Raw genomic sequence first — 19,861 nt, 5'->3', positions numbered from 1 at the left:
CGAATAAAACAATTCAAACTTTGAAAGGATAACAACATTGAAGTTAAAATCACTATCTGAAATGTAAAGACTGACATAAGAATCGTGTACGGTCGTATTGTTTGCGTTTTGACTCGAAGCTCGCTCTCAGACGTTATCCCGAATGCTGCGTTACCGCCCTGAGCCGGTTTGTCCCTCCTTAGAACAACCTTGTGGTCCATCAGTTACCTGAAGACGACCATATTAACACCCAGCTTATCGCGGACGTCCGATCTACAGGAGTCCTTGAGTTACAGGAATCCCAACCTCATACCGTCCATCGATTCTAGCTTCCAAAGGGCTGGGTTACAGAGGAACGCCACAACTCCTAGCTGCAAAGTTACCTCGAATAAAACAATTCAAACTTTGAAAGGATAACAACATTGAAGCTAAAATCACTATCTGAAGTGTAAAGACTGACATAAGTATCGTGTACGGTCGTATTGGTTGCGTTGTGACTCGAAGCTCGCTCTCAGACGTTATCCGGACACTGCCGAATGCGGGAACTTTTGCCTACTGCGTTACCGCCCTGAGCCGTTTTGTCCCTCCTTAGAACAACCTGGTGGTCCTTCAGTTACCTGAAGACGACAATATTGACACCCAGCTTAACGCGGACGTCCGATCTACACGAGTCCATGAGTCACAGGAATCCCAACCTCATACCATCCATCGATTCTAGCTTCCAAAGGGCTGGATTACAGGAGCTCGCCACAACTCCCAGCTGCAAAGTTATCTCGAATAAAATATTTCAAACTTTGCAAGGATAAGAACATTGAAGTTAAAATCACTATCTGAAGTGTAAAGACTGACATAAGAATCGTGTACGGTCGCATTGGTTGCGTTGTGACTCGAAGCTCGCTCTCAGACGTTATCCCGTCACTGCCGAATGCGGTAACTTTTGCCTGCTGCGTTACCGCCCTGAGCCGTTTTGTCCCTCCTTAGAACAACCTGGTGGTCCATGAGCTACCTGAAGACGACCATATTGACACCCAGCTTATTGCGGACGTCCGATCTACACGAGTCCATGAGTTACAGGAATCCCAACCTCATACCGTCCATCGATTCTAGCTTCCAAAGGGCTGGATTACAGGGGAACGCCACAACTCCCAGCTGCAAAGTTACCTCGAATAAAAGAATTCAAACTTTGAAAGGATAACAAAATTGAAGTTAAAATCACTATCTGAAGTGTAAAGACTGACATAAGAATCGTGTACGGTCGTATTGGTTGCGTTGTGACTCGAAGCTCGCTCTCAGACGCTATCCCGAATGCTGCGTTACCGCCCTGAGCCGGTTTGTCTCTCCTTAGAACAACCTGGTGGTCCATCAGTTACCTGAAGACGACCATATTAATGCCCAGCTTAACGCGGACGTCCGATCTACACAAGTCCTTGAGTTACAGGAATCCCAACCTCATACCGTCCATCGATTCTAGCTTCCAAAAGGCTGGATTACAGGGGAACGCCACAACTCCCAGCTGCAAAGTTACCTTGAATAAAACAATTCAAACTTTGAAAGGATAACAACATTGAAGTTAAAATCACTATCTGAAGTGTAAAGACTGATATAAGAATCGTGTACGGTCGTATTGGTTGCGTTGTGACTCGAAGCTCGCTCTCAGACGTTATCCCGTCACTGCCGAATGCGGGAACTTTTGCCTGCTGCGTTACCGCCCTGAGCCGGTTTGTCCCTCCTTAGAACAACCTGGTGGTCCATCAGTTACCTGAAGACGACCATATTGACACCCAGCTTAACGCGGACGTCCGATCTACACGAGTCCATGAGTCACAGAAATCTCAACCTCATACCATCCATCGATTCTAGCTTCCAAAGGGCTGGATTACAGGGGCACGCCACAACTCCCAGCTGCAAAGTTACCTCGAATAAAACAATTCAAACTTTGAAAGGATAACAACATTGAAGTTAAAATCACTATCTGAAATGTAAAGACTGACATAAGAATCGTGTACGGTCGTATTGTTTGCGTTTTGACTCGAAGCTCGCTCTCAGACGTTATCCCGAATGCTGCGTTACCGCCCTGAGCCGGTTTGTCCCTCCTTAGAACAACCTTGTGGTCCATCAGTTACCTGAAGACGACCATATTAACACCCAGCTTATCGCGGACGTCCGATGTACAGGAGTCCTTGAGTTACAGGAATCCCAACCTCATACCGTCCATCGATTCTAGCTTCCAAAAGGCTGGATTACAGGGGAACGCCACAACTCCCAGCTGCAAAGTTACCTCGAATAAAACAATTCAAACTTGAAAGGATAACAACATTGAAGTTAAAATCACTATCTGAAGTGTAAAGACTGACATAAGAATCGTGTACGGTCGTATTGGTTGCGTTGTGACTCGAAGCTCGCTCTCAGACGTTATCCCGACACTGCCGAATGCGGGAACTTTTGCCTACTGCGTTACCGCCCTGAGCCGTTTTGTCCCTCCTTAGAACAACCTGGTGGTCCATCAGTTATCTGAAGACGACCATATTGACACCCAGCTTAACGCGGACGTCCGATCTACACGAGTCCATGAGTCACAGAAATCTCAACCTCATACCATCCATCGATTCTAGCTTCCAAAGGGCTGGATTACAGGGGCACGCCACAACTCCCAGCTGCAAAGTTACCTCGAATAAAACAATTCAAACTTTGAAAGGATAACAACATTGAAGTTAAAATCACTATCTGAAATGTAAAGACTGACATAAGAATCGTGTACGGTCGTATTGTTTGCGTTTTGACTCGAAGCTCGCTCTCAGACGTTATCCCGAATGCTGCGTTACCGCCCTGAGCCGGTTTGTCCCTCCTTAGAACAACCTTGTGGTCCATCAGTTACCTGAAGACGACCATATTAACACCCAGCTTATCGCGGACGTCCGATCTACAGGAGTCCTTGAGTTACAGGAATCCCAACCTCATACCGTCCATCGATTCTAGCTTCCAAAGGGCTGGGTTACAGAGGAACGCCACAACTCCTAGCTGCAAAGTTACCTCGAATAAAACAATTCAAACTTTGAAAGGATAACAACATTGAAGCTAAAATCACTATCTGAAGTGTAAAGACTGACATAAGTATCGTGTACGGTCGTATTGGTTGCGTTGTGACTCGAAGCTCGCTCTCAGACGTTATCCGGACACTGCCGAATGCGGGAACTTTTGCCTACTGCGTTACCGCCCTGAGCCGTTTTGTCCCTCCTTAGAACAACCTGGTGGTCCTTCAGTTACCTGAAGACGACAATATTGACACCCAGCTTAACGCGGACGTCCGATCTACACGAGTCCATGAGTCACAGGAATCCCAACCTCATACCATCCATCGATTCTAGCTTCCAAAGGGCTGGATTACAGGAGCTCGCCACAACTCCCAGCTGCAAAGTTATCTCGAATAAAATATTTCAAACTTTGCAAGGATAAGAACATTGAAGTTAAAATCACTATCTGAAGTGTAAAGACTGACATAAGAATCGTGTACGGTCGCATTGGTTGCGTTGTGACTCGAAGCTCGCTCTCAGACGTTATCCCGTCACTGCCGAATGCGGTAACTTTTGCCTGCTGCGTTACCGCCCTGAGCCGTTTTGTCCCTCCTTAGAACAACCTGGTGGTCCATGAGCTACCTGAAGACGACCATATTGACACCCAGCTTATTGCGGACGTCCGATCTACACGAGTCCATGAGTTACAGGAATCCCAACCTCATACCGTCCATCGATTCTAGCTTCCAAAGGGCTGGATTACAGGGGAACGCCACAACTCCCAGCTGCAAAGTTACCTCGAATAAAAGAATTCAAACTTTGAAAGGATAACAAAATTGAAGTTAAAATCACTATCTGAAGTGTAAAGACTGACATAAGAATCGTGTACGGTCGTATTGGTTGCGTTGTGACTCGAAGCTCGCTCTCAGACGCTATCCCGAATGCTGCGTTACCGCCCTGAGCCGGTTTGTCTCTCCTTAGAACAACCTGGTGGTCCATCAGTTACCTGAAGACGACCATATTAATGCCCAGCTTAACGCGGACGTCCGATCTACACAAGTCCTTGAGTTACAGGAATCCCAACCTCATACCGTCCATCGATTCTAGCTTCCAAAAGGCTGGATTACAGGGGAACGCCACAACTCCCAGCTGCAAAGTTACCTTGAATAAAACAATTCAAACTTTGAAAGGATAACAACATTGAAGTTAAAATCACTATCTGAAGTGTAAAGACTGATATAAGAATCGTGTACGGTCGTATTGGTTGCGTTGTGACTCGAAGCTCGCTCTCAGACGTTATCCCGTCACTGCCGAATGCGGGAACTTTTGCCTGCTGCGTTACCGCCCTGAGCCGGTTTGTCCCTCCTTAGAACAACCTGGTGGTCCATCAGTTACCTGAAGACGACCATATTGACACCCAGCTTAACGCGGACGTCCGATCTACACGAGTCCATGAGTCACAGGAATCCCAACCTCATACCATCCATCGATTCTAGCTTCCAAAGGCCTGGATTACAGGAGCACGCCACAACTCCCAGCTGCAAAGTTATCTCGAATAAAATATTTCAAACTTTGAAAGGATAACAACATTGAAGTTAAAATCACTATCTGAAGTGTAAAGACTGACATAAGAATCGTGTACGGTCGTATTGGTTGCGTTTTGACTCTAAGCTCGCTCTCAGACGTTATCCCGAATGCTGCGTTACCGCCCTGAGCCGGTTTGTCCCTCCTTAGAACAACCTGGTGGTCCATCAGTTACCTGAAGACGACCATATTGACACCCAGCTTAACGCGGACGTCCGATCTACACGAGTCCATGAGTCACAGGAATCCCAACCTCATACCATCCATCGATTCTAGCTTCCAAAGGGCTGGATTACAGGAGCTCGCCACAACTCCCAGCTTCAAAGTTATCTCGAATAAAATATTTCAAACTTTGCAAGGATAAGAACATTGATGTTAAAATCACTATCTGAAGTGTAAAGACTGACATAAGAATCGTGTACGGTCGCATTGGTTGCGTTGTGACTCGAAGCTCGCTCTCAGACGTTATCCCGTCACTGCCGAATGCGGTAACTTTTGCCTGCTGCGTTACCGCCCTGAGCCGTTTTGTCCCTCCTTAGAACAACCTGGTGGTCCATGAGCTACCTGAAGACGACCATATTGACACCCAGCTTATCGCGGACGTCCGATCTACACGAGTCCATGAGTTACAGGAATCCCAACCTCATACCGTCCATCGATTCTAGCTCTCAAAGGGCTGGATTACAGGGGAACGCCACAACTCCCAGCTGCAAAGTTACCTCGAATAAAACAATTCAAACTTTGAAAGGATAACAACATTGAAGTTAAAATCACTATCTGAAGTGTAAAGACTGACATAAGAATCGTGTACGGTCGTATTGGTTGCGTTGTGACTCGAAGCTCGCTCTCAGACGCTATCCCGAATGCTGCGTTACCGCCCTGAGCCGTTTCGTCCCTCCTTAGAACAACCTGGTGGTCCATCAGTTACCTGAAGACGACCATATTAACGCCCCGCTTAACGCGGACGTCCGATCTACACAACTCCTTGAGTTACAGGAATCCCAACCTTATACCGTCCATCGATTCTAGCTTCCAAAGGCCTGGATTACAGGGGAACGCCACAACTTCCAGCTGCAAAGATACCTCGAATAAAACAATTCAAACTTTGAAAGGATAACAACATTGAAGTTAAAATCACTATCTGAAGTGTAAAGACTGACATAAGAATCGTGTACGGTCGTATTGGTTGCGTTGTGACTCGAAGCTCGCTCTCAGACGCTATCCCGAATGCTGCGTTACCGCCCTGAGCCGTTTAGTCCCTCCTTAGAACAACCTGGTGGTCCATCAGTTACCTAAAACGACCATATTAACGCCCCGCTTAACGCGGACGTCCGATCTACACAACTCCTTGAGTTACAGGAATCCCAACCTTATACCGTCCATCGATTCTAGCTTCCAAAGGCCTGGATTACAGGGGAACGCCACAACTTCCAGCTGCAAAGATACCTCGAATAAAACAATTCAAACTTTGAAAGGATAACAACATTGAAGTTAAAATCACTATCTGAAGTGTAAAGACTGACATAAGAATCGTGTACGGTCGTATTGGTTGCGTTGTGACTCGAAGCTCGCTCTCAGACGCTATCCCGAATGCTGCGTTACCGCCCTGAGCCGTTTTGTCCCTCCTTAGAACAACCTGGTGGTCCATCAGTTACCTGAAGACGACCATATTAACGCCCAGCTTAACGCGGACATCCGATCTACACAAGTCCTTGAGTTACAGGAATCCCAACCTCATACCGTCCATCGATTCTAGCTTCCAAAGGGCTGGATTACAGTGGAACGCCACAACTTCCAGCTGCAAAGATACCTCGAATAAAACAATTCAAACTTTGAAAGGATAACAACATTGAAGTTAAAATCACTATCTGAAGTGTAAAGACTGACATAAGAATCGTGTACGGTCGTATTGGTTGCGTTGTGACTCGAAGCTCGCTCTCAGACGCTATCACGAATGCTGCGTTACCGCCCTGAGCCGTTTTGTCCCTCCTTAGAACAACCTGGTGGTCCATCAGTTACCTGAAGACGACCATTTTAACGCCCAGCTTAACGCGGACATCCGATCTAAACAAGTCCTTGAGTTACAGGAATCCCAACCTCATACCTTCCGTCGATTCTATCTTCCAAAGGGCTGGATTACAGGGGAACGCCACAACTCCCAGCTGCAAAATTACCTCGAATAAAACAATTCAAACTTTGAAAGGATAACAACATTGAAGTTAAAATCACTATCTGAAGTGTAAAGACTGATATAAGAATCGTGTACGGTCGTATTGGTTGCGTTGTGACTCGAAGCTCGCTCTCAGACGTTATCCCGTCACTGCCGAATGCGGGAACTTTTGCCTGCTGCGTTACCGCCCTGAGCCGGTTTGTCCCTCCTTAGAACAACCTGGTGGTCCATCAGTTACCTGAAGACGACCATATTGACACCCAGCTTAACGCGGACGTCCGATCTACACGAGTCCATGAGTCACAGGAATCCCAACCTCATACCATCCATCGATTCTAGTTTCCAAAGGCCTGGATTACAGGAGCACGCCACAACTCCCAGCTGCAAAGTTATCTCGAATAAAATATTTCAAACTTTGAAAGGATAACAACATTGAAGTTAAAATCACTATCTGAAGTGTAAAGACTGACATAAGAATCGTGTACGGTCGTATTGGTTGCGTTTTGACTCTAAGCTCGCTCTCAGACGTTATCCCGAATGCTGCGTTACCGCCCTGAGCCGGTTTGTCCCTCCTTAGAACAACCTGGTGGTCCATCAGTTACCTGAAGACGACCATATTGACACCCAGCTTAACGCGGACGTCCGATCTACACGAGTCCATGAGTCACAGGAATCCCAACCTCATACCATCCATCGATTCTAGCTTCCAAAGGGCTGGATTACAGGAGCTCGCCACAACTCCCAGCTGCAAAGTTATCTCGAATAAAATATTTCAAACTTTGCAAGGATAAGAACATTGATGTTAAAATCACTATCTGAAGTGTAAAGACTGACATAAGAATCGTGTACGGTCGCATTGGTTGCGTTGTGACTCGAAGCTCGCTCTCAGACGTTATCCCGTCACTGCCGAATGCGGTAATTTTGCCTGCTGCGTTACCGCCCTGAGCCGTTTTGTCCCTCCTTAGAACAACCTGGTGGTCCATGAGCTACCTGAAGACGACCATATTGACACCCAGCTTATCGCGGACGTCCGATCTACACGAGTCCATGAGTTACAGGAATCCCAACCTCATACCGTCCATCGATTCTAGCTCTCAAAGGGCTGGATTACAGGGGAACGCCACAACTCCCAGCTGCAAAGTTACCTCGAATAAAACAATTCAAACTTTGAAAGGATAACAACATTGAAGTTAAAATCACTATCTGAAGTGTAAAGACTGACATAAGAATCGTGTACGGTCGTATTGGTTGCGTTGTGACTCGAAGCTCGCTCTCAGACGCTATCCCGAATGCTGCGTTACCGCCCTGAGCCGTTTCGTCCCTCCTTAGAACAACCTGGTGGTCCATCAGTTACCTGAAGACGACCATATTAACGCCCCGCTTAACGCGGACGTCCGATCTACACAACTCCTTGAGTTACAGGAATCCCAACCTTATACCGTCCATCGATTCTAGCTTCCAAAGGCCTGGATTACAGGGGAACGCCACAACTTCCAGCTGCAAAGATACCTCGAATAAAACAATTCAAACTTTGAAAGGATAACAACATTGAAGTTAAAATCACTATCTGAAGTGTAAAGACTGACATAAGAATCGTGTACGGTCGTATTGGTTGCGTTGTGACTCGAAGCTCGCTCTCAGACGCTATCCCGAATGTTGCGTTACCGCCCTGAGCCGTTTAGTCCCTCCTTAGAACAACCTGGTGGTCCATCAGTTACCTGAAGACGACCATATTAACGCCCCGCTTAACGCGGACGTCCGATCTACACAACTCCTTGAGTTACAGGAATCCCAACCTTATACCGTCCATCGATTCTAGCTTCCAAAGGCCTGGATTACAGGGGAACGCCACAACTTCCAGCTGCAAAGATACCTCGAATAAAACAATTCAAACTTTGAAAGGATAACAACATTGAAGTTAAAATCACTATCTGAAGTGTAAAGACTGACATAAGAATCGTGTACGGTCGTATTGTTTGCGTTGTGACTCGAAGCTCGCTCTCAGACGCTATCCCGAATGCTGCGTTACCGCCCTGAGCCGTTTTGTCCCTCCTTAGAACAACCTGGTGGTCCATCAGTTACCTGAAGACGACCATATTAACGCCCAGCTTAACGCGGACATCCGATCTACACAAGTCCTTGAGTTACAGGAATCCCAACCTCATACCGTCCATCGATTCTAGCTTCCAAAGGGCTGGATTACAGTGGAACGCCACAACTTCCAGCTGCAAAGATACCTCGAATAAAACAATTCAAACTTTGAAAGGATAACAACATTGAAGTTAAAATCACTATCTGAAGTGTAAAGACTGACATAAGAATCGTGTACGGTCGTATTGGTTGCGTTGTGACTCGAAGCTCGCTCTCAGACGCTATCCCGAATGCTGCGTTACCGCCCTGAGCCGTTTTGTCCCTCCTTAGAACAACCTGGTGGTCCATCAGTTACCTGAAGACGACCATTTTAACGCCCAGCTTAACGCGGACATCCGATCTAAACAAGTCCTTGAGTTACAGGAATCCCAACCTCATACCTTCCGTCGATTCTAGCTTCCAAAGGGCTGGATTACAGGGGAACGCCACAACTCCCAGCTGCAAAATTACCTCGAATAAAACAATTCAAACTTTGAAAGGATAACAACATTGAAGTTAAAATCACTATCTGAAGTGTAAAGACTGACATAAGAATCGTGTACGGTCGTATTGGTTGCGTTGTGACTCGAAGCTCGCTCTCAGACGTTATCCCGACACTGCCGAATGCGGGAACTTTTGCCTACTGCGTTACCGCCCTGAGCCGTTTTGTCCCTCCTTAGAACAACCTGGTGGTCCATCAGTTACCTGAAGACGACCTTATTGACACTCAGCTTAACGCGGACGTCCGATCTACACGAGTCCATGAGTCACAGGAATCCCAACCTCATACCATCCATCGATTCTAGCTTCCAAAGGGCTGGATTACAGGAGCTCGCCACAACTCCCCGCTGCAAAGTTATCTCGAATAAAATATTTCAAACTTTGCAAGGAGAAGAACATTGAGGTTAAAATCACTATCTGAAGTGTAAAGACTGACATAAGAATCGTGTACGGTCGCATTGGTTGCGTTGTGACTCGAAGCTCGCTCTCAGACGTTATCCCGTCACTGCCGAATGCGGTAACTTTTTCCTGCTGCGTTACCGTCCTGAGCCGTTTTGTCCCTCCTTAGAACAACCTGGTGGTCCATGAGCCACCTGAAGACGACCACATTGACACCCAGCTTGTCGCAGACGTCCGATCTACACGAGTGCTTGAGTTACAGGAATCCCAACCTCATACCGTCCATCGATTCTAGCTTCCAAAGGGCTGGATTACAGGGGAACGCCAAAACTCCATGCTGCAAAGTTACCTCGAATAAAACAATTCAAACTTTGAAAGGATAACAAAATTGAAGTTAAAATCACTATCTGAAGTGTAAAGACTGACATAAGAATCGTGTACGGTCGTATTGGTTGCGTTGTGACTCGAAGCTCGCTCTCAGACGCTATCCCGAATGCTGCGTTACCGCCCTGAGCCGGTTTGTCCCTCCTTAGAACAACCTGGTGGTCCATCAGTTACTTGAAGACGACCATATTAACGCCCAGCTTAACGCGGACGTCCTATCTACACAAGTCCTTGAGTTACAGGAATCCCAACCTCATACCGTCCATCGATTCTAGCTTCCAAAAGGCTGGATTACAGGGGAACGCCACAACTCCCAGCTGCAAAATTACCTCGAATAAAACAATTCAAACTTTGAAAGGATAACAACATTGAAGTTAAAATCACTATCTGAAGTGTAAAGACTGACATAAGAATCGTGTACGGTCGTATTGGTTGCGTTGTGACTCGAAGCTCGCTCTCAGACGCGATCCCGAATGCTGCGTTACCGCCCTGAGCCGTTTTGTCCCTCCTTAGAACAACCTGGTGGTCCATCAGTTACCTGAAGACGACCATATTAACGCCCAGCTTAACGCGGACATCCGATCTACACAAGTCCTTGAGTTACAGGAATCCCAACCTCATACCTTCCGTCGATTCTAGCTTCCAAAGGGCTGGATTAAAGGGGAACGCCACAACTCCCAGCTGCAAAATTACCTCGAATAAAACAATTCAAACTTTGAAAGGATAACAACATTGAAGTTAAAATCACTATCTGAAGTGTAAAGACTGACATAAGAATCGTGTACGGTCGTATTGGTTGCGTTGTGACTCGAAGCTCGCTCTCAGACGTTATCCCGACACTGCCGAATGCGGGAACTTTTGCCTACTGCGTTACCGCCCTGAGCCGTTTTGTCCCTCCTTAGAACAACCTGGTGGTCCATCAGTTACCTGAAGACAACCATATTGACACTCAGCTTAACGCGGACGTCCGATCTACACGAGTCCATGAGTCACAGGAATCCCAACCTCATACCATCCATCGATTCTAGCTTCCAAAGGGCTGGATTACAGGAGCTCGCCACAACTCCCCGCTGCAAAGTTATCTCGAATAAAATATTTCAAACTTTGCAAGGAGAAGAACATTGAGGTTAAAATCACTATCTGAAGTGTAAAGACTGACATAAGAATCGTGTACGGTCGCATTGGTTGCGTTGTGACTCGAAGCTCGCTCTCAGACGTTATCCCGTCACTGCCGAATGCGGTAACTTTTTCCTGCTGCGTTACCGTCCTGAGCCGTTTTGTCCCTCCTTAGAACAACCTGGTGGTCCATGAGCTACCTGAAGACGACCATATTGACACCCAGCTTATCGCGGACGTCCGATCTACACGAGTCCTTGAGTTACAGGAATCCCAACCTCACACCGTCCATCGATTCTAGCTTCCAAAGGGCTGGATTACAGGGGAACGCCACAACTCCCAGCTGCAAAGTTACCTCGAATAAAACAATTCAAACTTTGAAAGGATAACAAAATTGAAGTTAAAATCACTATCTGAAGTGTAAAGACTGACATAAGAATCGTGTACGGTCGTATTGGTTGCGTTGTGACTCGAAGCTCGCTCTCAGACGCTATCCCGAATGCTGCGTTACCGCCCTGAGCCGGTTTGTCCCTCCTTAGAACAACCTGGTGGTCCATCAGTTACCTGAAGACGACCATATTAACGCCCAGCTTAACGCGGACGTCCTATCTACACAAGTCCTTGAGTTACAGGAATCCCAACCTCATACCGTCCATCGATTCTAGCTTCCAAAAGGCTGGATTACAGGGGAACGCCACAACTCCCAGCTGCAAAGTTACCTCGAATAAAACAATTCAAACTTTGAAAGGATAACAACATTGAAGTTAAAATCACTATCTGAAGCGTAAAGACTGACATAAGAATCGTGTACGGTCGTATTGGTTGCGTTGTGACTCGAAGCTCGCTCTCAGACGTTATCCCGTCACTGCCGAATGCGGGAACTTTTGCCTGCTGCGTTACCGCCCTGAGCCGGTTTGTCCCTCCTTAGAACAACCTGGTGGTCCATCAGTTACCTGAAGACGACCATATTGACACCCAGCTTAACGCGGACGTCCGATCTACACGAGTCCATGAGTCACAGGAATCCCAACCTCATACCATCCATCGATTCTAGCTTCCAAAGGGCTGGATTACAGGAGCACGCCACAACTCCCAGCTGCAAAGTTATCTCGAATAAAATATTTCAAACTTTGCAAGGATAAGAACATTGAGGTTAAAATCACTATCTGAAGTGTAAAGACTGACATAAGAATCGTGTACGGTCGTATTGGTTGCGTTGTGACTCGAAGCTCGCTCTCAGACGTTATCCCGTCACTGCCGAATGCGGGAACTTTTGCCTGCTGCGTTACCGCCCTGAGCCGTTTTGTCCCTCCTTAGAACAACCTGGTTGTCCATGACCTACCTGAAGACGACCATATTGACACCCAGCTTATCGCGGACGTCCGATCTACACGAGTCCATGAGTTACAGGAATCCCAACCTCATACCGTCCATCGATTCTAGCTCTCAAAGGGCTGGATTACAGGGGAACGCCACAACTCCCAGCTGCAAAGTTACCTCGAATAAAACGATTCAAACTTTGAAAGGATAACAACATTGAAGTTAAAATCACTATCTGAAGTGTAAAGACTGACATAAGAATCGTGTACGGTCGTATTGGTTGCGTTGTGACTAGAAGCTCGCTCTCAGACGCTATCCCGAATGCTGCGTTAACGCCCTGAGCCGTTTCGTCCCTCCTTAGAACAACCTGGTGGTCCATCAGTTACCTGAAGACGACCATATTAACGCCCAGCTTAACGCGGACGTCCGATCTACACAAGTCCTTGAGTTACAGGAATCCCAACCTTATACCGTCCATCGATTCTAGCTTCCAAAGGGCTGGATTACAGGGGAACGCCACAACTTCCAGCTGCAAAGATACCTCGAATAAAACAATTCAAACTTTGAAAGAATAACAACATTGAAGTTAAAATCACTATCTGAAGTGTAAAGACTGACATAAGAATCGTGTACGGTCGTATTGGTTGCGTTGTGACTCGAAGCTCGCTCTCAGACGCTATCCCGAATGCTGCGTTACCGCCCTGAGCCGTTTTGTCCCTCCTTAGAACAACCTGGTGGTCCATCAGTTACCTGAAGACGACCATATTAACGCCCAGCTTAACGCGGACATCCGATCTACACAAGTCCCTGAGTTACAGGAATCCCAACCTCATACCTTCCGTCGATTCTAGCTTCCAAAGGGCTGGATTACAGGGGAACGCCACAACTCCCAGCTGCAAAGTTACCTCGAATAAAACAATTCAAACTTTGAAAGGATAACAACATTGAAGTTAAAATCACTATCTGAAGTGTAAAGACTGACATAAGAATCGTGTACGGTCGTATTGGTTGCGTTGTGACTAGAAGCTCGCTCTCAGACGCTATCCCGAATGCTGCGTTAACGCCCTGAGCCGTTTCGTCCCTCCTTAGAACAACCTGGTGGTCCATCAGTTACCTGAAGACGACCATATTAACGCCCAGCTTAACGCGGACGTCCGATCTACACAAGTCCTTGAGTTACAGGAATCCCAACCTTATACCGTCCATCGATTCTAGCTTCCAAAGGGCTGGATTACAGGGGAACGCCACAACTTCCAGCTGCAAAGATACCTCGAATAAAACAATTCAAACTTTGAAAGAATAACAACATTGAAGTTAAAATCACTATCTGAAGTGTAAAGACTGACATAAGAATCGTGTACGGTCGTATTGGTTGCGTTGTGACTCGAAGCTCGCTCTCAGACGCTATCCCGAATGCTGCGTTACCGCCCTGAGCCGTTTTGTCCCTCCTTAGAACAACCTGGTGGTCCATCAGTTACCTGAAGACGACCATATTAACGCCCAGCTTAACGCGGACATCCGATCTACACAAGTCCCTGAGTTACAGGAATCCCAACCTCATACCTTCCGTCGATTCTAGCTTCCAAAGGGCTGGATTACAGGGGAACGCCACAACTCCCAGCTGCAAAGTTACCTCGAATAAAACAATTCAAACTTTGAAAGGATAACAACATTGAAGTTAAAATCACTATCTGAAGTGTAAAGACTGACATAAGAATCGTGTACGGTCGTATTGGTTGCGTTGTGACTCGAAGCTCGCTCTCAGACGTTATCCCGAATGCTGCGTTACCGCCCTGAGCCGGTTTGTCCCTCCTTAGAACAACCTGGTGGTCCATCAGTTACCTGAAGACGACCATATTGACGCCCAGCTTAACGCGGACGTCCGATCTACACGAGTCCTTGAGTTATAGGAATCCCATCCTCATACCGTCCATCGATTCTAGCTTCCAAAGGGCTGGATTACAGGGGAACGCCACAACTCCCAGCTGCAAAGTTACCTCGAATAAAACAATTCAAACTTTGAAAGGATAACAACATTGAAGTTAAAATCACTATCTGAAGTGTGAAGACTGACATAAGAATCGTGTACGGTCGTATTGGTTGCGTTGTGACTCGAAGTTTGCTCTCAGACGTTATCCCGTCACTGCCGAATGCGGGAACTTTTGCCTGCTGCGTTACCGCCCTGAGCCGGTTTGTCCCTCCTTAGAACAACCTGGTGGTCCATCAGTTACCTGAAGACGACCACATTGACACCCAGCTTAACGCGGACGTCCGATCTACACGAGTCCATAAGTCACAGGAATCCCAACCTCATACCATCCATCGATTCTAGCTTCCAAAGGGCTGGATTACAGGAGCACGCCACAACTCCCAGCTGCAAAGTTATCTCGAATAAAATATTTCAAACTTTGCAAGGATAAGAACATTGAGGTTAAAATCACTATCTGAAGTGTAAAGACTGACATAAGAATCGTAAACGGTCGTATTGGTTGCGTTGTGACTCGAAGCTCGCTCTCAGACGTTATCCCGTCACTGCCGAATGCGGGAACTTTTGCCTGCTGCGTTACCGCCCTGAGCCGGTTTGTCCCTCCTTAGAACAACCTGGTGGTCCATCAGTTACATGAAGACGACCATATTAACACCCAGCTTATCGCGGACGTCCGATCTACAGGAGTCCTTGAGTTACAGGAATCCCAACCTCATACCTTCCATCGATTCTAGCTTCCAAAGGGCTGGATTACAGGGGAACGCCACAACTCCCAGCTGCAAAATTACCTCGAATAAAACAATTCAAACTTTGAAAGGATAACAACATTGAAGTTAAAATCACTATCTGAAGTGTAAAGACTGACATAAGAATCGTGTACGGTCGTATTGGTTGCGTTGTGACTCGAAGCTCGCTCTCAGACGCTATCCCGAATGCTGCGTTACCGCCCTGAGCCGTTTTGTCCCTCCTTAGAACAACCTGGTGGTCCATCAGTTACCTGAAGACGACCATATTAACGCCCAGATTAACGCGAACGTCCGATCTACACAAGGCCTTGAGTTACAGGAATCCCAACCTCATACCGTCCATCGATTCTAGCTTCCAAAGGGCTGGATTACAGGGGAACGCCACAACTCCCAGCTGCAAAGTTACCTCGAATAAAACAATTCAAACTTTGAAAGGATAACAACATTGAAGTTAAAATCACTATCTGAAGTGTAAAGACTGACATAAGAATCGTGTACGGTCGTATTGATTGCGTTGTGACTCGAAGCTCGCTCTCAGACGTTATCCCGAATGCTGCGTTACCGCCCTGAGCCGGTTTGTCCCTCCTTAGAACAACCTGGTGGTCCATCAGTTACCTGAAGACGACCATATTGACGCCCAGCTTAACGCGGACGTCCGATCTACACGAGTCCTTGAGTTATAGGAATCCCATCCTCATACCGTCCATCGATTCTAGCTTCCAAAGGGCTGGATTACAGGGGAACGCCACAACTCCCAGCTGCAAAGTTACCTCGAATAAAACAATTCAAACTTTGAAAGGATAACAACATTGAAGTTAAAATCACTATCTGAAGTGTGAAGACTGACATAAGAATCGTGTACGGTCGTATTGTTTGCGTTGTGACTCGAAGCTTGCTCTCAGACGTTATCCCGTCACTGCCGAATGCGGGAACTTTTGCCTGCTGCGTTACCGCCCTGAGCCGGTTTGTCCCTCCTTAGAACAACCTGGTGGTCCATCAGTTACCTGAAGACGACCACATTAACACCCAGCTTAACGCGGACGTCCGATCTACACGAGTCCATAAGTCACAGGAATCCCAACCTCATACCATCCATCGATTCTAGCTTCCAAAGGGCTGGATTACAGGAGCACGCCACAACTCCCAGCTGCAAAGTTATCTCGAATAAAATATTTCAAACTTTGCAAGGATAAGAACATTGAGGTTAAAATCACTATCTGAAGTGTAAAGACTGACATAAGAATCGTGTACGGTCGTATTGGTTGCGTTGTGACTCGAAGCTCGCTCTCAGACGTTATCCCGTCACTGCCGAATGCGGGAACTTTTGCCTGCTGCGTTACCGCCCTGAGCCGGTTTGTCCCTCCTTAGAACAACCTGGTGGTCCATCAGTTACATGAAGACGACCATATTAACACCCAGCTTATCGCGGACGTCCGATCTACAGGAGTCCTTGAGTTACAGGAATCCCAACCTCATACCTTCCATCGATTCTAGCTTCCAAAGGGCTGGATTACAGGGGAACGCCACAACTCCCAGCTGCAAAGTTACCTCGAATAAAACAATTCAAACTTTGAAAGGATAACAACATTGAAGTTAAAATCACTATCTGAAGTGTAAAGACTGACATAAGAATCGTGTACGGTCGTATTGGTTGCGTTGCGACTCGAAGCTCGCTCTCAGACGTTATCCCGAATGCTGCGTTACCGCCCTGAGCCGGTTTGTCCCTCCTTAGAACAACCTGGTGGTCCATCAGTTACCTGAAGACGACCATACTAACACCCAGCTTATCGCGGACGTCCGATCTACACAAGTCCTTGAGTTACAGGAATCCCAACCTCATACCGTCCATCGATTCTAGCTTCCAAAGGGCTGGATTACAGGGGAACGCCACAACTCCCAGCTGCAAAGTTACCTCGAATAAAACAATTCAAACTTTGAAAGGATAACAACATTGAAGTTAAAATCACTATCTGAAGTGTGAAGACTGACATAAGAATCGTGTACGGTCGTATTGGTTGCGTTGTGACTCGAAGCTTGCTCTCAGACGTTATCCCGTCACTGCCGAATGCGGGAACTTTTGCCTGCTGCGTTACCGCCCTGAGCCGGTTTGTCCCTCCTTAGAACAACCTGGTGGTCCATGAGTTACCTGAAGACGACCACATTGACACCCAGCTTAACGCGGACGTCCGATCTACACGAGTCCATAAGTCACAGGAATCCCAACCTCATACCATCCATCGATTCTAGCTTCCAAAGTGCTGGATTACAGGAGCACGCCACAACTCCCAGCTGCAAAGTTATCTCGAATAAAATATTTCAAACTTTGCAAGGATAAGAACATTGAGGTTAAAATCACTATCTGAAGTGTAAAGACTGACATAAGAATTGTGTACGGTCGTATTGGTTGCGTTGTGACTCGAAGCTCGCTCTCAGACGTTATCCCGTCACTGCCGAATGCGGGAACTTTTGCCTGCTGCGTTACCGCCCTGAGCCGGTTTGTCCCTCCTTAGAACAACCTGGTGGTCCATCAGTTACATGAAGACGACCATATTAACACCCAGCTTATCGCGGACGTCCGATCTACAGGAGTCCTTGAGTTACAGGAATCCCAACCACATACCTTCCATCGATTCTAGCTTCCAAAGGGCTGGATTACAGGGGAACGCCACAACTCCCAGCTGCAAAGTTACCTCGAATAAAACAATTCAAACTTTGAAAGGATAACAACATTGAAGTTAAAATCACTATCTGAAGTGTAAAGACTGACATAAGAATCGTGTACGGTCGTATTGGTTGCGTTGCGACTCGAAGCTCGCTCTCAGACGTTATCCCGAATGCTGCGTTACCGCCCTGAGCCGGTTTGTCCCTCCTTAGAACAACCTGGTGGTCCATCAGTTACCTGAAGACGACCACATTGACACCCAGCTTAACGCGGACGTCCGATCTACACGAGTCCATAAGTCACAGGAATCCCAACCTCATACCATCCATCGATTCTAGCTTCCAAAGTGCTGGATTACAGGAGCACGCCACAACTCCCAGCTGCAAAGTTATCTCGAATAAAATATTTCAAACTTTGCAAGGATAAGAACATTGAGGTTAAAATCACTATCTGAAGTGTAAAGACTGACATTAGAATTGTGTACGGTCGTATTGGTTGCGTTGTGACTCGAAGCTCGCTCTCAGACGTTATCCCGTCACTGCCGAATGCGGGAACTTTTGCCTGCTGCGTTACCGCCCTGAGCCGGTTTGTCCCTCCTTAGAACAACCTGGTGGTCCATCAGTTACATGAAGACGACCATATTAACACCCAGCTTATCGCGGACGTCCGATCTACAGGAGTCCTTGAGTTACAGGAATCCCAACCACATACCTTCCATCGATTCTAGCTTCCAAAGGGCTGGATTACAGGGGAACGCCACAACTCCCAGCTGCAAAGTTACCTCGAATAAAACAATTCAAACTTTGAAAGGATAACAACATTGAAGTTAAAATCACTATCTGAAGTGTAAAGACTGACATAAGAATCGTGTACGGTCGTATTGGTTGCGTTGCGACTCGAAGCTCGCTCTCAGACGTTATCCCGAATGCTGCGTTACCGCCCTGAGCCGGTTTGTCCCTCCTTAGAACAACCTGGTGGTCCATCAGTTACCTGAAGACGACCATACTAACACCCAGCTTATCGCGGACGTCCGATCTACAGGAGTTCTTGAGTTACAGGAATCCCAACCTCATACCGTCCATCGATTCTAGCTTCCAAAGGGCTGGATTACAGGGGAACGCCACAACTCCCAGCTGCAAAGTTACCTCGAATAAAACAATTCAAACTTTGAAAGGATAACAACATTGAAGTTAAAATCACTATCTGAAGTGTAAAGACTGACATAAGAATCGTGTACGGTCGTATTGGTTAAGTTGCGACTCGAAGCTCGCTCTCAGACGTTATCCCGAATGCTGCGTTACCGCCCTGAGCCGGTTTGTCCCTCCTTAGAACAACCTGGTGGTCCATCAGTTACCTGAAGACGACCATACTAACACCCAGCTTATCGCGGACGTCCGATCTACACAAGTCCTTGAGTTACAGGAATCCCAACCTCATACCGTCCATCGATTCTAGCTTCCAAAGGGCTGGATTACAGGGGAACGCCACAACTCCCAGCTGCAAAGTTACCTCGAATAAAACAATTCAAACTTTGAAAGGATAACAACATTGAAGTTAAAATCACTATCTGAAGTGTAAAGACTGACATAAGAATCGTGTACGGTCGTATTGGTTGCGTTGTGACTCGAAGCTCGCTCTCAGACGCTATCCCGAATGCTGCGTTACCGCCCTGAGCCGTTTTGTCCCTCCTTAGAACAACCTGCTGGTCCGTCAGTTACCTGAAGACGACCATATTAACGCCCAGCTTAACGCGGACATCCGATCTACACAAGTCCTTGAGTTACAGGAATCCCAACCTCATACCTTCCGTCGATTCTAGCTTCCAAAGGGCTGGATTACAGGGGAACGCCACAACTCCCAGCTGCAAAGTTA

At 46.9% G+C, this 19,861-nt stretch overlaps 23 non-coding genes and 30 pseudogenes across 23 annotated transcripts; all 53 read right to left on the bottom strand.

The window, feature by feature from the left end:
* Positions 1-78: 78 nt before the first annotated feature.
* Positions 79-351, bottom strand: LOC149606668 (signal recognition particle RNA; annotated as a pseudogene).
* A 92-nt stretch (positions 352-443) lies between these two features.
* On the bottom strand, positions 444-740 carry LOC149606667 (signal recognition particle RNA). The gene has a single exon (XR_016377650.1).
* A 93-nt stretch (positions 741-833) lies between these two features.
* On the bottom strand, positions 834-1,129 carry LOC149606666 (signal recognition particle RNA). Its single transcript, XR_016377160.1, has one exon.
* A 91-nt stretch (positions 1,130-1,220) lies between these two features.
* Positions 1,221-1,493, bottom strand: LOC149606665 (signal recognition particle RNA; annotated as a pseudogene).
* Positions 1,494-1,584: 91 nt separating this feature from the next.
* On the bottom strand, positions 1,585-1,882 carry LOC149606664 (signal recognition particle RNA). The gene has a single exon (XR_016377329.1).
* A 91-nt stretch (positions 1,883-1,973) lies between these two features.
* On the bottom strand, positions 1,974-2,246 carry LOC149606663 (signal recognition particle RNA; annotated as a pseudogene).
* Positions 2,247-2,336: 90 nt separating this feature from the next.
* LOC149606662 (signal recognition particle RNA) lies at positions 2,337-2,634 on the bottom strand. The gene has a single exon (XR_016377567.1).
* Positions 2,635-2,725: 91 nt separating this feature from the next.
* LOC149606661 (signal recognition particle RNA) lies at positions 2,726-2,998 on the bottom strand (annotated as a pseudogene).
* Positions 2,999-3,090: 92 nt separating this feature from the next.
* On the bottom strand, positions 3,091-3,387 carry LOC149606660 (signal recognition particle RNA). The gene has a single exon (XR_016377649.1).
* Positions 3,388-3,480: 93 nt separating this feature from the next.
* LOC149606659 (signal recognition particle RNA) lies at positions 3,481-3,776 on the bottom strand. Its single transcript, XR_016377159.1, has one exon.
* A 91-nt stretch (positions 3,777-3,867) lies between these two features.
* On the bottom strand, positions 3,868-4,140 carry LOC149606658 (signal recognition particle RNA; annotated as a pseudogene).
* A 91-nt stretch (positions 4,141-4,231) lies between these two features.
* On the bottom strand, positions 4,232-4,529 carry LOC149606657 (signal recognition particle RNA). The gene has a single exon (XR_016377317.1).
* A 91-nt stretch (positions 4,530-4,620) lies between these two features.
* On the bottom strand, positions 4,621-4,893 carry LOC149606656 (signal recognition particle RNA; annotated as a pseudogene).
* Positions 4,894-4,986: 93 nt separating this feature from the next.
* LOC149606655 (signal recognition particle RNA) lies at positions 4,987-5,282 on the bottom strand. Its single transcript, XR_016377181.1, has one exon.
* Positions 5,283-5,373: 91 nt separating this feature from the next.
* On the bottom strand, positions 5,374-5,646 carry LOC149606654 (signal recognition particle RNA; annotated as a pseudogene).
* Positions 5,647-5,737: 91 nt separating this feature from the next.
* On the bottom strand, positions 5,738-6,009 carry LOC149606653 (signal recognition particle RNA; annotated as a pseudogene).
* Positions 6,010-6,100: 91 nt separating this feature from the next.
* On the bottom strand, positions 6,101-6,373 carry LOC149606652 (signal recognition particle RNA; annotated as a pseudogene).
* A 91-nt stretch (positions 6,374-6,464) lies between these two features.
* On the bottom strand, positions 6,465-6,737 carry LOC149606651 (signal recognition particle RNA; annotated as a pseudogene).
* Positions 6,738-6,828: 91 nt separating this feature from the next.
* LOC149606650 (signal recognition particle RNA) lies at positions 6,829-7,126 on the bottom strand. Its single transcript, XR_016377432.1, has one exon.
* A 91-nt stretch (positions 7,127-7,217) lies between these two features.
* LOC149606649 (signal recognition particle RNA) lies at positions 7,218-7,490 on the bottom strand (annotated as a pseudogene).
* A 93-nt stretch (positions 7,491-7,583) lies between these two features.
* On the bottom strand, positions 7,584-7,878 carry LOC149606648 (signal recognition particle RNA). The gene has a single exon (XR_016377204.1).
* A 91-nt stretch (positions 7,879-7,969) lies between these two features.
* Positions 7,970-8,242, bottom strand: LOC149606647 (signal recognition particle RNA; annotated as a pseudogene).
* A 91-nt stretch (positions 8,243-8,333) lies between these two features.
* LOC149606646 (signal recognition particle RNA) lies at positions 8,334-8,606 on the bottom strand (annotated as a pseudogene).
* A 91-nt stretch (positions 8,607-8,697) lies between these two features.
* Positions 8,698-8,970, bottom strand: LOC149606645 (signal recognition particle RNA; annotated as a pseudogene).
* Positions 8,971-9,061: 91 nt separating this feature from the next.
* LOC149606644 (signal recognition particle RNA) lies at positions 9,062-9,334 on the bottom strand (annotated as a pseudogene).
* A 91-nt stretch (positions 9,335-9,425) lies between these two features.
* Positions 9,426-9,723, bottom strand: LOC149606643 (signal recognition particle RNA). Its single transcript, XR_016377578.1, has one exon.
* A 93-nt stretch (positions 9,724-9,816) lies between these two features.
* LOC149606642 (signal recognition particle RNA) lies at positions 9,817-10,109 on the bottom strand. The gene has a single exon (XR_016377210.1).
* A 94-nt stretch (positions 10,110-10,203) lies between these two features.
* Positions 10,204-10,476, bottom strand: LOC149606641 (signal recognition particle RNA; annotated as a pseudogene).
* A 91-nt stretch (positions 10,477-10,567) lies between these two features.
* Positions 10,568-10,840, bottom strand: LOC149606640 (signal recognition particle RNA; annotated as a pseudogene).
* Positions 10,841-10,931: 91 nt separating this feature from the next.
* LOC149606639 (signal recognition particle RNA) lies at positions 10,932-11,229 on the bottom strand. Its single transcript, XR_016377473.1, has one exon.
* Positions 11,230-11,322: 93 nt separating this feature from the next.
* On the bottom strand, positions 11,323-11,618 carry LOC149606638 (signal recognition particle RNA). The gene has a single exon (XR_016377178.1).
* A 91-nt stretch (positions 11,619-11,709) lies between these two features.
* On the bottom strand, positions 11,710-11,982 carry LOC149606637 (signal recognition particle RNA; annotated as a pseudogene).
* Positions 11,983-12,074: 92 nt separating this feature from the next.
* Positions 12,075-12,371, bottom strand: LOC149606636 (signal recognition particle RNA). The gene has a single exon (XR_016377343.1).
* Positions 12,372-12,463: 92 nt separating this feature from the next.
* LOC149606635 (signal recognition particle RNA) lies at positions 12,464-12,760 on the bottom strand. Its single transcript, XR_016377152.1, has one exon.
* Positions 12,761-12,852: 92 nt separating this feature from the next.
* On the bottom strand, positions 12,853-13,124 carry LOC149606634 (signal recognition particle RNA; annotated as a pseudogene).
* A 92-nt stretch (positions 13,125-13,216) lies between these two features.
* LOC149606633 (signal recognition particle RNA) lies at positions 13,217-13,488 on the bottom strand (annotated as a pseudogene).
* A 92-nt stretch (positions 13,489-13,580) lies between these two features.
* Positions 13,581-13,852, bottom strand: LOC149606632 (signal recognition particle RNA; annotated as a pseudogene).
* Positions 13,853-13,944: 92 nt separating this feature from the next.
* On the bottom strand, positions 13,945-14,216 carry LOC149606631 (signal recognition particle RNA; annotated as a pseudogene).
* Positions 14,217-14,308: 92 nt separating this feature from the next.
* LOC149606630 (signal recognition particle RNA) lies at positions 14,309-14,580 on the bottom strand (annotated as a pseudogene).
* A 92-nt stretch (positions 14,581-14,672) lies between these two features.
* On the bottom strand, positions 14,673-14,969 carry LOC149606629 (signal recognition particle RNA). The gene has a single exon (XR_016377624.1).
* Positions 14,970-15,068: 99 nt separating this feature from the next.
* LOC149606628 (signal recognition particle RNA) lies at positions 15,069-15,358 on the bottom strand. The gene has a single exon (XR_016377173.1).
* Positions 15,359-15,450: 92 nt separating this feature from the next.
* On the bottom strand, positions 15,451-15,722 carry LOC149606627 (signal recognition particle RNA; annotated as a pseudogene).
* Positions 15,723-15,814: 92 nt separating this feature from the next.
* On the bottom strand, positions 15,815-16,086 carry LOC149606626 (signal recognition particle RNA; annotated as a pseudogene).
* A 92-nt stretch (positions 16,087-16,178) lies between these two features.
* On the bottom strand, positions 16,179-16,475 carry LOC149606625 (signal recognition particle RNA). Its single transcript, XR_016377676.1, has one exon.
* Positions 16,476-16,566: 91 nt separating this feature from the next.
* On the bottom strand, positions 16,567-16,864 carry LOC149606624 (signal recognition particle RNA). The gene has a single exon (XR_016377111.1).
* Positions 16,865-16,955: 91 nt separating this feature from the next.
* Positions 16,956-17,228, bottom strand: LOC149606623 (signal recognition particle RNA; annotated as a pseudogene).
* A 91-nt stretch (positions 17,229-17,319) lies between these two features.
* Positions 17,320-17,617, bottom strand: LOC149606622 (signal recognition particle RNA). Its single transcript, XR_016377611.1, has one exon.
* Positions 17,618-17,708: 91 nt separating this feature from the next.
* On the bottom strand, positions 17,709-18,006 carry LOC149606621 (signal recognition particle RNA). Its single transcript, XR_016377128.1, has one exon.
* Positions 18,007-18,097: 91 nt separating this feature from the next.
* Positions 18,098-18,370, bottom strand: LOC149606620 (signal recognition particle RNA; annotated as a pseudogene).
* Positions 18,371-18,463: 93 nt separating this feature from the next.
* LOC149606619 (signal recognition particle RNA) lies at positions 18,464-18,759 on the bottom strand. The gene has a single exon (XR_016377157.1).
* A 91-nt stretch (positions 18,760-18,850) lies between these two features.
* LOC149606618 (signal recognition particle RNA) lies at positions 18,851-19,123 on the bottom strand (annotated as a pseudogene).
* Positions 19,124-19,214: 91 nt separating this feature from the next.
* On the bottom strand, positions 19,215-19,487 carry LOC149606617 (signal recognition particle RNA; annotated as a pseudogene).
* Positions 19,488-19,578: 91 nt separating this feature from the next.
* Positions 19,579-19,851, bottom strand: LOC149606616 (signal recognition particle RNA; annotated as a pseudogene).
* Between the last annotated feature and the right edge of the window lie 10 nt (positions 19,852-19,861).

Source organism: Phalangium opilio, unplaced genomic scaffold (assembly GCF_054372755.1).
Source record: "Phalangium opilio isolate 3A_F unplaced genomic scaffold, DU_Popi_V2 ptg000352l_1, whole genome shotgun sequence".
Lineage (NCBI taxonomy): Eukaryota > Metazoa > Arthropoda > Arachnida > Opiliones > Phalangiidae > Phalangium > Phalangium opilio.
The sequence above is the reverse complement of the archived record's forward strand: the minus strand, read 5'-3'. Positions and strand labels throughout refer to the sequence as shown.